Source organism: Silene latifolia, chromosome 3 (genome assembly GCF_048544455.1).
Source record: "Silene latifolia isolate original U9 population chromosome 3, ASM4854445v1, whole genome shotgun sequence".
NCBI classification, from domain to species: Eukaryota; Viridiplantae; Streptophyta; class Magnoliopsida; order Caryophyllales; family Caryophyllaceae; genus Silene; species Silene latifolia.
Window position 1 is genome coordinate 103,135,238 of NC_133528.1, and position 14,581 is coordinate 103,149,818.

The 14,581-nt window shown below is 36.9% G+C and overlaps 1 non-coding gene across 1 annotated transcript; it reads left to right on the forward strand.

Annotated features, from left to right (window-relative positions):
• Positions 1-14,011: 14,011 nt before the first annotated feature.
• Positions 14,012-14,118, forward strand: LOC141650617 (small nucleolar RNA R71). Its single transcript, XR_012546639.1, has one exon. It is a non-coding gene; the product is annotated as a small nucleolar RNA R71 (small nucleolar RNA).
• The last annotated feature ends 463 nt before the right edge of the window (positions 14,119-14,581 follow it).

Genomic DNA, 14,581 nt, shown 5'->3' on the forward strand with positions numbered 1-14,581 from the left:
AGAAATAAAATAAAAACACGCGGAATCCAACCATCTTTCATTTTGTAAAATTTAACTTTCTCTCTCTTCAACACTATCTTCTGCATCGACAACTCCTCTCTTTCCTTTTCCAGTTAAATTAATCTACAAATCATCTCTCTATGCAAAAGAAATTGAAGCCTTCATCTGACTTTTTTTTTTTTATTGAAACAAACCAAAAATCATTATAAACCGAAGCAAATCGACAGAAAGGAGGTATCAAATTCAAGAATCACTAAAAATTAAGTAATAACAATCATTCTTCGACATAATTTGCATTTTGATTTGAATGCAGGTATAAGTTTTGCTCTAATGCTTTCGAATTTTGAAATTAGGTATATTTTGGGGAAAAAGTGTTAAAATCGATTAATTATACAATACATGTTGTATTATTGCTTGTATTTCTATAAATAATGTTATGAATTTTTGTTTTAGATATTATTTGTAACTTTGAATGCATATTATTTGGTTAAAATTCGAATTATTAAAGTTAGGGTTTTTAAAAAAAATGTGCAATTTTTTTCAGATGTTATCTCATATCTCCATTTTCGGCAGCTATATGCGTGGGTCTACCAAGGAATCATACTCAAGCGAGAACTACATGAAACATGCGAAAGTTGGGTACAAGGGCCAGTATAAGACATGCTCAACCGTGAGGGTTAGTGACAAGACGGGTTACACCGAGTACTACAAGCAAGAGAAGGTGACTCGAGTCGAGTATGACAACAACACCACCAGCAGCAGCTACTTTGGGAAGGACTACAAGAACTATGGTGGTGATAAGTGGTACATAAATGGCGGTAGTGGTAACAAGTATCTTAACTAGTGGTTGTGCGCTAATTTCTTATCTAAACAACCCAGTTGTTTTTGGGTCTTTTACAGTACTAGTACTAACTAATAGTGACATCCTACTGCTTTCGATTGGTTTGAGTTCATTTTCTTGTGTAATTAAGGTGGCAAAGTCCCCAATTGTTTTCTTGTGTTAATATTCTTGTATTATACAATATCACACATTATTGTAAACAATATCACACTTCATTTGAAACAATATCACCATTCTTCTAAAACAATATCATCATGTCATGCTTAATTATAGACAATACCCGTTGTGTGATATTGTTATACAATATCACATGTACTTATAAACAATATCACTTTGTATACAAAACAATATCACGGTTAAAAGTATTTTAAAGGGAGTCTCAAACTTTGTGCTACTGTGAAATAATATCACAACTAGGCAAATAAAGTATCACAAGTCATTAGAAACAATATCACACTGTATGTAAAACAATATTTATATAGAAAACAATATCATCACATTGCGCTTAATTGTAGACACCCGTTGTGTGATATGGTTATACAATATCACATGTACTTATAAACAATATCACTCTGTATACTAAATAATATCACGGTTAAAAGTATTTTAAAAGGAGTTTCTAATTTTGTGCTACTGTGAAACAATATCACAACCAGGTAAATAAAATACCACAAGTCATTAAAAATAATATTACACTATATGTAAAACACTATGACATTATATACAAAACAATATTGAAGTATGAAGGATTTTTAAATCCAAATCCACTTTTGTTATATGAGAAACAATATCGCAACCATTAAAGTAAAATATCACATGATATTTGAAACAATATCACACTTTACCAAGAATTATATCAGAGCACAAAGAATTTGTTTAGCCATAACTACTTTTGTAATCTTTGAGATACAATATTCACCTACACCAGAAATAATTGAGGATTGAGAAACGAATGAAATAAGTTCTACCATAATTACATCCATGTACTTCTAATTACAATTTTTTGTCCAACATATCTAGTTGTCATTCTAATTGCTTCATCTATCTCTACTTCTAGTTAAAAAGTCCCGGCTGTGTTATCCGTTAGTGTGAGGAACAACTAACTCAAATGATGAGAGGGCTCTATATGTTCACATTCACTCTCTGAAATGCCTTCAAAATCGATATTACCCGAAATGGCGTTTCGTTTACAAAACATACAGAGGTCTTAAATTGTCTTTTTTGAACCATTTCCCCGTCGTTTACTTCTCACAATTTGTTTCTTCTACATATTGGCTGGCCCAAATTAACTCAAACTGGCCCGACAATTGTTCCTGAATATATTTCCTGAAACCTTGACTCATGAATAATGTTAGGCTTCTGCAGTTGTAACATCAAATGCATAATTTGCATTGTAAAGACCAGATTATAGACTTGGTGCGAGTCCATGCTTTAGCATCAGCTACACACTTAAAGTAGAGAGACTCTGGATTCTTATATCGCGTTAGCTTGAACGATAACCTGCATAAACAATGCATTATAGTGAATCAATATAGCTGCCACAAAATCAACACTGAACAAAGACATTAGTATTAAACAGTAATTCTAGAGATCAAATATAAACTTGATACAACATCCAAAGTAATGTCAGATACTTAGATGTATGCGAATTAGTACACAGATACTCGAAACTAATGTACTTATTGCTTCTAGTATTCAGCTGATCGATATAGTTTATCTCTAAAATGCACAAATACTCAGTTACTTCACAATACAAGAAGTCAAGAAGCACAAAGTGTAGTTTGATGAGTGCACATAAAATGACGACACAAATTAGTCCATACTCGATAACAAATTAAACTTTCTATACAATGCACTTTACCATTTATCTTCTAATAACGCATCCCATAGAACACTATTTTATCTGATATGACAAACTTGCAACTAGAGGAAGAACAAAATAGCGTAATTCTACAAAACATTTTACTCATCTTACTTCAACAAGTACAAAATCATCAAATCAATAAAACATCGCGTATATCAGCATACCATGAACATTGTTAATCCTATTCTCCATTTGAAAATGGAGGATTTATACAACGTCTAGCACCAATTATAATGAATAGCGTCTTGACCCGTCATCATAAATGCAATAACTGTTTTATCCTTTCTATTGAAAAAAAATAAAAAAGTACTTCAGAGCAACATGATCATTAAAACAATTGGTGTAACAAATGCAAACAATCACTATTCTCCTCTTACTTGCAGGCATGGTCTAGTGTTTAAATTATACTTCGTAATAATCATGCTAACCCTTGCCAAATCTCCGACCTGCGCTCATTTACTCTCCTCTAGTTACTAAAAATGTGCATCATCCTCAATTCTCAAGATTACAATATAGCTCAGCTCGAAACTGGCATACTTACATGCAGCACATAGCACATCCTAGGAACAGTATGTAAGCGACATCTCATAGATAATAATGCAAACTAGGTTTGAAGCCGTAAGTAAAACTGAAATAACAAGCCCGTAATATCATCAAAAATATTCTTCAAAATTAGCATAGAAATTAGAATTGAATTCTTACTCAGTATAAGAAATAAAAGGCAAAAAAAGAAAACGAATACATGGAATGAAAAGAAAATGCTTACAATTCAAAGAGGTGAGATATTTGAATGATAAACTTAATGATCCCCTGGAATTGACAAGATTCAACTAAATAGCAAAAGTTCTATGGCTCAATAATGTACTATAGATCACAAATATAGACTGATTAACTGATATCATGACCTCTAAGTTAATATTTAATTGCGACAATATCAGAAAGTGATTATAAAATTCAATAACTTCAATTAGATTGGGCATATAACATACATAAAGAAATTCACATGTTTGACACCTTAGATTAATTAGGCTACTCAAATTATACCAAACTTCGCTTATTAATTGATCGCCTCAAAGTGTTTAAAATTTAAATGTAGAATCAAATTAATCATAACTACAACAGAAGAAAGGGGATTTGTATGAATAAATTTATTCAAAACTCGAATCTACCAAATAATTAGAATTTTTATACCTGATTTCAATTTGTTTTATGATACGTTCAATCCAATGTCGCATCGCAAAAAAATCATGAAACTTGCAATGGTCATCTGCAAAATTCGAAATCAAAATCATAATATAGTATAAATCACTTACAATAAAACAAAGGTATTTAAAATAATAGGATTTTAACAAAATCAGAAGAAGAAAAACGAAAAACATAAGAAATCATACCTAACATTTGCGATTAGGAAATTAGGGATTCCATGGGAGAAAACGTAGAAAAAGGTAGAAAGTAATAGAGAGAGAAACGAATTGGGCGAGAATGATTGATTTCGACGGAATACGAAGGTTTTATACCCGCTCCTCAAATTACCATAATATCCTTAATTATCCGCGTTAAATAATAGATGTTGGATCGCTTAGATTTGATGGCTAGTATTAATCCTCAATCCTCAAATATATGAGTCATACTCACATGATCCATTCTTGTATATATATATATATATATATATATATATATATATATATATATATATATATATATATATATATATATATATAGAGGTAAGATCCGGTGAGTTTGCCACTTTTCGTGAGTTTCCCCAGCATATATAAGCAAATGAGTTGACAAAACCCAATCATCAAATTTTGCGACGTCATTAATCTCCTGCTGTTTCTCTCTCTTTCTTCCCCTTTCTCTCTCTACTTTTGATCAAAACACTCTGTTTCTTCGATTAATTTTTGATCAACAAAAACACGCAACAAAAACACAATTCATGATCAACAAATTCATCAATTCTTCAAATTTTTTGTGTGAATCCATAATTTTACAAACAATTGATTCACTATTTTGATTTTCTCAATTGAAACTATCAATTTGTTCATCAATTTTTCTTCAAAAACCCTAATTCTTCAAATTCGACCGAAGGTATTGATTTTTCTTCCGATTTCTTATTTAATAATCGAATAACTACAGTAATTAAATCAAATAACAAATTTTGACTTGATTTACGTGTTTTGTCCATTATTTTCAGCTTCAACGATGCTGAATTCAAACGATCAAACTCTTACTCTGCTTGATAATATTGCTGATAATCAAACAACGATGAATTCAGGTATAAATTTGTGACATAATGCTGATATAATAACTGTTGTTATTAGGTTGATAAGTTTTTTGTTAAAATTACTGATTGCATATAGATTGTTTTCATATTGTTACTTATTTTGTCGTTATAATAACAACTACATAATATCACAGTAATTGCATGTAGGTTTCCATTCATGATATCATTCAATATCTAGTATTTGAATAACTGGATTTCAATAATACAATAACTGACTTACCGTATTAAAATAACTTTGATATTACATTAAAATAACTGTGTTGCATTGTGCTGGACTAGGCTACCAATCGTTTCTAGTGGATGATTTGTAGCTGATGCGTTGGTCCCGTTCCACTGTTATTTCCTAGTTGCATTCATATTTGCTTGGGGACAAGCAAAGGTTTGGTTTGGGGAGATTTGATGCGTGTCTTTTATATAAGGTTTTCACCTCATTTTCACACGCATTTCTGTACTTTTTATGTAGCATCTAGCTACAAATGTGATGCGAGTCCGTTTCGTGTTCACAATTTAAGATGTGGTCGTTGGGTCACGGTCGAATCAAAACACAATTTATAACTTCACAAACAACTCTACAATTAGTAAAGAGGCAAGTAAATGTCGGATCCCAAGGGACGGGTATTGAAATGAGATTTCTATTGCAACTAGCGGTGTCTAAGGGGTGTCACAAATTGGGTTGATGTAGAAGGTCACTAAACTAAAATAGCAATGAAAATAAACAAGCAAGATGAATTAAAGGGGTGTAAACAATTGATTAAAGGCACTAGGGTGTCATGGGATCATAGGGGAATCATGGGATATGATCATACAAACATGTTCTCAAATTATAAGCAAGCAATTATTGTTGTGATGGATTGAGTTAGGTTATATCTTACAATCCTAGGAAAGTTTGGGTCCGAATCGATTAGATTGTACAACACCTACAAGTCGACTTAATCTTCCCTACTCAACAACATGTATGGTCTAATGAGACTCGAGTTGGGTTATGTCTTACAAGTCTCATTGAAAAGATAGAAGATGATAGTAACTGCAAGGATTCATAGGCTTAGCATTTCATCAAATATAACACGTGCATGAGTTGAGATCAAAACAAGCAAGCAAATAAAACATGAAAGCATATTAATTTAAGCATGAATCATTCCCCGTATTGGTTTCCCCTAATCACCCATTAACCCTAGCTAAGAGACTACTCACTCATTATCATGTTGATCATGCTAGCAAGGTTGTCAATCATACCAACAATATGAAACATGATGAATAAATGAAAGTAATTAACAATAATTAAAAAGGGATTAAGAGATTATACCTACTAATGATTCCAATAATAAAGCAAAGATAAAAGAAGTACTTGAATGCTTGATTGAGAGGTTGTCAATCTCCCAACAATAACCCAAATAATCTTCAATTACCCAAAATAAAGGATGAACAAAAGAGAGATTAAATAACTAAAACTTGGATTAAAACTTGATTAATACTTGATTACAATATTAAAGAGAGATTTGATTGATATTAACTACACTAATTATTGATAAGAAGAACATGCTCCTCTAATTAGACTAATGGGGTATTTATAGTGGAAATTAGGGAGGATGCATTAGGGTTAACTAAGGGCTAAACTAGTAATTACACTTATTAGATTGAGCAAGGAGGACCCGGTATTTTTTGAGAGAAGGGCTTCTTTCTTCGTAGCTTGGAGAAGACAATTCGTGCTGGAGCCGAATCCGGGCGAAATAAGGTCGGGACGGGCGGATTCTGGCGTTGGAATCCGGGCGGATTGTGGAGGTGGAATCCGAGCGGAATAGGGCAAAGCCGCTCGGATTGTGCTGCTGCGGGACGGACGGATTGGTGACAATCCGCTCGGATTGTCACTCAGCAACATATCTTCTTCTTTTCTTCCCTTTTCTTCATAAATTCCTTGGGGATTTCCTTGGGGACTCAAGGTTCCTTTCTCAACATTGCTCTTCTACTATAGTATGTACAAAGGCCTTCTAATCTTGTCTCTCCTTGATGCTTGGTCATTGAATTCGATCAATTTAGTCTTGTTTTGCCATGAAAATGTAAGATTCTTACTCCTTTCCTACCAAGGGATCAAAATCTCAAAGAATATGCAAAACAAAGAACTAAAGATAAGAAATGACCCAAATATGCACTAAAAAGCATGGGAACAAGGCTAATTCGGGGGCTAAATATGCGCTAATTATGGTCACATCAAATATCCCCAAACCGAACCTTTGCTCGTCCCGAGTAAAGAGGTGACAAAGACTAGGACCAATACTAACCTATCCTAATAATATAGCCGATATGAGACAATTAGCGGGTCTCACTCCGCCCCTTCAACTCACAACAAGACAACCATGAGGTAGGATGCCTTCTTGCAAGGCAAGGTGGGTCTTGCCAAAATGGCGACACATCCAAACATTAAGCACACAAAATCACATAATGGATGCATCTACAAAAAGAATAGCCACTCCCTCATCAAGTGGCGGAGGCACTAAAGAGGAACAAATTTAAGAGCATGTAATCCTTCACAAATACTAGTTCAACAAATTACTAAGTCTAAGAGGATGGCACTAAATCACCTCCAAATGGTGTTAAACTAGACTACTTTCGTCCTCAATTTCCAAATGCTTTCGTCAAGAGCGATCGGATGGTGGTGGAATGATGATCCCTATGATGCTAGTAGCATATGACATGACAAGTCTCGAATTCTCTACAAAAGTAAAGGTCATGGATCGTCCCAAACTCGACCAAGTGGCTTGGCAAAAGGCTTTTTGGGAATGAAATGCTCAAATCTTTATTCACAACGGGTGGATATGACTAGTATTCAAAATTGTCCTCATTTCACTTTCACATTTCAAAAATTTAAGATGGGGTTTGTCCCTTCCGGGCTAGTGTCCTTTGCTTTCGCCAATCGCTTATTAGGCAACCGGTTAACCTCTAGACAATAGCTTTTCGGGGTGATAGTAACTCTGTCTCTGGGCGGCCGAATTCACAACCGTATGGGGGCCCAATTCAATGGATCCCGCACCAAAGCACATCGAAGTGGTACGCCTCCATCAAAACAACTTAAATTTCTGAACTTTCAACAATTCATAACATTTGAGGTTTCCTTGAAATTACATTACTTCCACATGACAAAATTTCTTTGAAATGAGCCCTTCAAGCTTATTGATAGAAAATATTTTTGGGTTGCCTTACCACAAGGTCAAACAAGGTCACCTAGACAAGTTAACCAAGTCCACATCGCATCACGGGGTTGGATAGGTGACTCACATGCAAACCCTTAACTAGGCTTTGGGTCATGGGTCAAAAGACACTAGTATGACACTATCTAGGGTGTTTTACAACCATTCTAGTAGGCAAAGTCTTAAGTTGAACAAGTATTTGTAATGGCTTAGTTGCTCTTGTCAAAGTTCCCAAATAGGCATTTTTCAAAACATTTCTAACATGCAACTACATGCCATGATGCAACTAATATAAACATCCTAATCCAAGTGATTATATCAACTATATGACATATAAACTAAATGCGAGTCCTAAGTTCACATTGTTATACCGCATCAATCAAAATAAAGCCACATAGTCATCAACATAAAGAGGAAAAAGGAGATTGGGAAGATCATACCATGCGGTCTTCAATATCCTCATGTCTCGGATGTGGCGTAGTCAATCAATGTGAGCAAGAATAGAACAAACACAATATATACAAGACAATATATACAAGACTTACAAAAAGAAATAAACATGTTTTTGGGGTTTTCAATTTTCAAATTTTTATGATTTTTGAGATTTTTCAATTTTTTTTGGATTTTTGAATAAGAGTTAAATGTTAGAATTCCCATCCGCACACTAATATGGGCATTGTCCTCAATGGCCAAAATGATGGAAATTATGCAAAGATGATGCATGATTTCTATACTAAATGCAATCTACACTAAGCTACACTATATGATGCATGGTTTTTGTTATGACGGAGAGGATAATTTAGATTACCTCCCGTTGTGTATGCATTAACTTCCCCAAACCGAGTGAGACACTATTGCTAATGTCCAAGGATGGGTGTAGTTCATGCACACACTATGCTATGCATGAAACTAATTTGTCATTTTGGATTTTGAAAATGGGAACAATAAAATGAGAACACCTCAATGGTACCGAGGTGTGAGTCCTCTAATGGTGCTAGGACTACTCTAACAATGATCAAAATTAAATAAAATACAAAGAGATAAATAGACAAACCATGAGAGGGTAGGAGTCTCCAAGGCTTGCTAATCTTCCATCATGCTATCACCATCACTTCCCTCATTAGAAGTGGTCACATTGCCACTTCCCTTGTCATTTGCTTCTTCACTTTCTTCCTCATCTTGCTCATCATCATCTTCACCATCCTTTTCTTCTTCACTTGCTTCTTCCTCATCATCATCTTCTTCTTCATTATTACCAACAACCTCATTGTCACCCAAAACGACCCTAGATGCACCCGGAAATAGGACTTCTCTATCCGCCCAACTAGGCAAAGGACAAGATGGATCAAGTAGTCCTTGCCTAGCTAAGTGTAGGAGGGGTGGATATTGAGCCAAATAAGCATTTTTCCGATCTTCATAGGCTTGCTTGTGCATTGCTTGCATGAGAAGAGTCACATAATCTTTTCTAGCTTCAACTCCTTCCGGCTTGAACTCTTCATACTCAAATGGGTAAGGTGGTATGACAATGGAAGAGGAGGGGGTTTCAAGATCACCCTTTTGTTGTTAAATGATATACTCGGCCTCTTTAGAAAGGGGAAGTAGATAATTGGTCCGGCGGACGCTTAGACGACAAATCTTTGAAGGCAAGGTGAACGATCTAGCTTCACTAGTGAGCCATCCATACTTAGTGTCAAGGGGGTTATGGGCAACCCACTTGAACTTGTGTATCATAGTGTGCATATCAACAAGATGGCCACCCTCCTTTGCTTTGTACTTGTTATCCTTATTGAAGTTAGGATCAAAGTGCTTAGCTAGGATAGTGACTAGGCCGCCATTGACAATAACGGTAGTGCCCTTCTTCCCACAATTAATGTTGAGCCATCTATCTACCAAGAGCCTCAAAGAATTGTAAGGCTTGGTGTGCACTCTTCCGATGTTCAAAGCCGATTCAAGGAGAATAAAATCAAGTTTTGTGAATGGTTGGTATCTTTTCTAGCAATTATGGTGTTACCCACGACCTTGTGCCATACTCTTATGCCCGGATGGTGGACCAAAAGAGCATGACTCGCATGAAAATCCTCAAATTTCTTCCCGGAGATTGCCTCCCAAAGAGGTTCGGGGTCATACTTTCCATAATTCTTGAAATAACGCGGTTCATCACTAAGACCCAAAATTTCACTCAATTCCCTAAAGGTAATGCGTCTACTAACATTAGCTAGACGAAACTCGAGATTCTCCCTATTCTCAACTTTGGTGACTTTCAAGGAACTCAAAAATTCCAAGGTAAGGGAGGGGTATGTCAATTCCTTTGTTTCAAACAATTTCTTCAACCCCATGGCATTGAAAAAGGCTCTAGTTTGCTCAAGAACATCCAATTTTTCTAAGGTATCTTCACATATAAATTTGGTGGATTGTAATGACTTCATAGCAAACTTGACAAAGGTATTTCTATGGGTATCGGAAATAAAAGTTACCTCCGGATAATGCAAAAGTTGATCGATTTCCGGAGTAGAAGGTGTTGTTGCTCCCATAGAAGGTTGTTGTTGTTGTTGCACTTCCAAGTTTGGTGTTGCTACCACCATAGCCAATGCTTTCTTTGTTTGAAGAGCCTTTTGCCTTTGTGAGAGTGCCTTAGCCTTTGGTGCCTTTGTTGCCTTTGTTGCTCCCTTAGTCCTTGCCATTGATGAACTAACCAAGAAAAGAATGAAAAATCTTCAATTTGTAGTATACCCAAATCGATTTGAAGGTGAAAGGCTTTGCCTTTATGAAATCAAAAATCGACTCAAAGGTTGAAGATTTTGTGCTTGGTTTGGATTTTTATTGAAGAAGTATTGATTGATTTGTTGTTGGAAGGATGATTTGATTTGTTTTTGGTTAATGTTGTTGAGGGTTTTTGTTTTTGTGATGGAGAAGATGAGGGTTTTGATGTTGTGGGTAGTGTTTATGAATGAATGAATGAAGGTGGGAGGGGTTTTAAAGAGACCGAAATTTTCGAATCTGCAGGGGCAATCCGTGCGGATTCTGCCTAATCCGTGCGGATTCTCGCTCTTTTCGGGCTTTACAAAACTCGCCTAAAGACGGGCGGATTCTGATGAAGACGCTCGGATTTGCTTGACACGGGACGGGCGGATTTGCACGAAGACGGACGGATTTGATCCGAAAAATTTTGCTTGTTTTCCTCAGCTGCAAAGACGGACGTCTTTTTTTCAAGACGGGCGGATTCTTCAAGACGGGCGGATTCTTGCTCAGGACGCCCGGATTCAGTCACAGTCAAGAAATTTTCTAAATTCAGCTCAGTTCAGGACGAGCGGATTTTCTGCAGTACGCTCGGATTCTTTAAGACGGGCGGATTCTGTGGAATCCGCTCGGATTCTTCCCCTGTGTACACGGATTCAGTTCCATCCGTGCACAATGCATTTCCCTTATCATTCTTCTATTCTTTCTTCAAGTCTTGTGTTCGTCATTGTGGGGGCACTACTAGGCATGGATAGCCTAGGCAATTGTCATCCCCACACTAAGCTAAAATCACTACACATCAATTGAAATTGTTAGTCCCTCCCTCACTTCTCTCAAACATGACAATTATTTTGATCAAAGTAAATAAAAATCCAAAGATGACAAAAATGCAATACAAGAATTGAAATGTAGGTTAGGGAGTTAGAAATATTTACAAGTGGTGGTTTAGGGAGGACTCCACCAAACTCTCATTCTTGATGAGATGTCAAGGGGGCATGTCCAAGGTGTTGTTGATGTTGCTCAACACCTTGAAGAAGTAATCAAAGGCTTGTTCATTATCATGGTAGAGGTTTTCAATAGACCTTGGCCTTTGTTGTTGGTCTTGATCGATGGCATTACCAATGTAGGGATTAAAAATCCCTTCAAATTCGTCGTCCCAAAGACCACAAACTTCATTGAGTTGATCATTGAAAATCTCTTGCTTAGATGGAGACAACTCTCCCAATTTCTTCTCTTGGCCAATGAGGCCATCCTCTTCTTCCTTGATTGATTTTGATGAGCTTTGCAAGCTCTCCTTGTCACAATTCACTTGCTCTTTGAATGGAGCATCTTCAATTTTCTTCTTCCATTGGAGTTCCGATTTCTTCCTTTCATCCTTTCGGCTATAATGATCAATCATGAAACATGGTTCATGCAAACGAGGAGCTCTCATAGTCTTGTCAAGATTAAAAGTTATGCTTTCATCTCCCACTTCTAGAGTGAGCTCACCATGTTTCACATCAATCACCGCACCCGCGGTGTGTAGGAAAGGTCTTCCTAGGATGATTGGAATGTTGGAATCTTCCTCCATATCAACAATGACAAAGTCTACCGGGATGAAAAACTTCCCAATTCGCACGGGGACATCTTCCCATATCCCTAATGGTGTCTTCGTCGATCTATCGGCCATTTGGAGTGTGATATTGGTGCATTTAAGCTCTCCCATCCCCAACCTTTTACTCACCGAGTACGGCATGACACTCACACTAGCCCCTAGATCACATAAGGCTTTGTTGATCGTCGTGTCGCCAATGGTACACGGTATTGAGAAGCTTCCCGGATCCTTTAACTTTGGAGGTGAACTCCCTTGAAGTATTGCACTACTCACCTTAGTGAAGGCGATAGTCTCAAGCTTCCGGATCGACTTCTTCTTTGTGAGGATATCTTTCATGTATTTCGCATAGGCCGGCACGTGATTGATTAATTCCGTGAAAGGAATTGAGACTTCCAAATTCTTCACAATTTCCATGAACTTTCCAAGTTGATCATCAAATTTGGGCTTGGCTTGACGACTTGGAAAAGGGAGTCTAATCACAATGGGATCCTTCTCCTTGGCCTTGTCTTCATTTTTCTTTGAACTTTCTTCTTTTGATGATTCTCCATCTTTGGAGTTTTGCACAATTTCTTCCTTTTCACTAGCTTCCACAACTTCATCCTCAACTTGCTTCTTCGGTGCTTCATACCTTGTACCACTTCTCAAGTGAATGGCACTAACCGTTTCATGTCTAGGGGGATTACTTTGAGGTGGTAATTGCCCCTTTTGTCTTTGTGAGCTTGAAGATGCTAGTTGAGTCAATTGTGTTTCCAACATCTTGGTGTGAGCTAGAATGTTGTTGATGGTGGTTTCCTTTGCTTGGCTATCTTTTTGCATTTGAGTGAAAAATTCTTGTTGATTCTTTTGCATTTGGAGGACCGCTTTTTGGACATCAAAACCTTGGTCATTTTGGTGATTGTATGGATTTTGATTTTGGTAACCTTGGTTTTGATTGTAAAAAGGTCTTTGATTTTGGTTTCTCATGGGTGGTGGAGTGTATGTTGTTTGAGGGTTTTGAACATTTTGGCTTTTGTATGAGAGATTTGGATGGAATTTGGTGTTTTCATTGTAAAAGTTGGAATAAGGGGTACCACTCTTGTATGCTTGGAAAGCATTCACTTGTTCATTTGTTCCCCTACATTCACCTTGGTTATGTCCCAAAGTTCCACAATTCTCACATATCCCACTTGGGATTGATGAGGATGCCGTCATGGCATTAACATGATGCTTTGATGATTTTGAGTTTTCCTCAAGTCTAGCCATAGCTTGTTCAAACTTCAAGTTGATTGTGTCAATGTGAGCACTAAGTTGAGCACCCAATTGAGTAACGGAGTCCACTTCATGCTTTCCTCCTCTAGTAGCCTTGCGAGGTCTACTATATTGTGAGTTATGGACCGCCATTTCCTCAATCTTGTTCCATGTTTGATTGTCATCAACTTCGGTGAACATTCCATTTGATCCCATATTGAGAATGTTCCTAGAATCTTCATATAAACCATTCCAAAATTGTTGTACCAAAAACCATTCGCTAAGTCCATGGTGAGGACATGAGCGACAAATTCCCTTAAATCGCTCCCAAGCTTCATACAAAGTCTCTTCATCCCTTTGCTTAAAACCCGTAATTTGAGCTCTTAGCATGTTAGTCTTTTCCGGTGGGTAGAATTTTTTGTAGAAAGCTAGAGCCAACTTCTTCCAAGAATCTATTCCAAGGGTGGCCTTATCAAGGCCCTTCAACCATTGCTTCGCGGTGCCGATTAAGGAAAAAGGAAATAAGACCCATCTAATTTGATCTTGAGTCACGCCCGTTTGAGAGATTGCATCACAATAGTCGCAAAAGGTTTCCATATGAGAAAGAGGGTCCTCACTAGGCATCCCCCCAAATTGGCTCCTCTCAACTAATTGGATGAAGGCGGACTTGGCAATAAAATTTTCGGTTAGATGTTGCGGTGTAGGAGTACCATTTGGTAGATTCTCCTCGGTGGGTACGGAGTGTGACGAGAATTTAGGCATTGTAGGTGGATTTTGTGGGGTATTGTGTAATGGGTTCTCTTCTCCTTCTATTGCGAAAGGATTGACAAACTCACTAGTGGGTTGAACAACT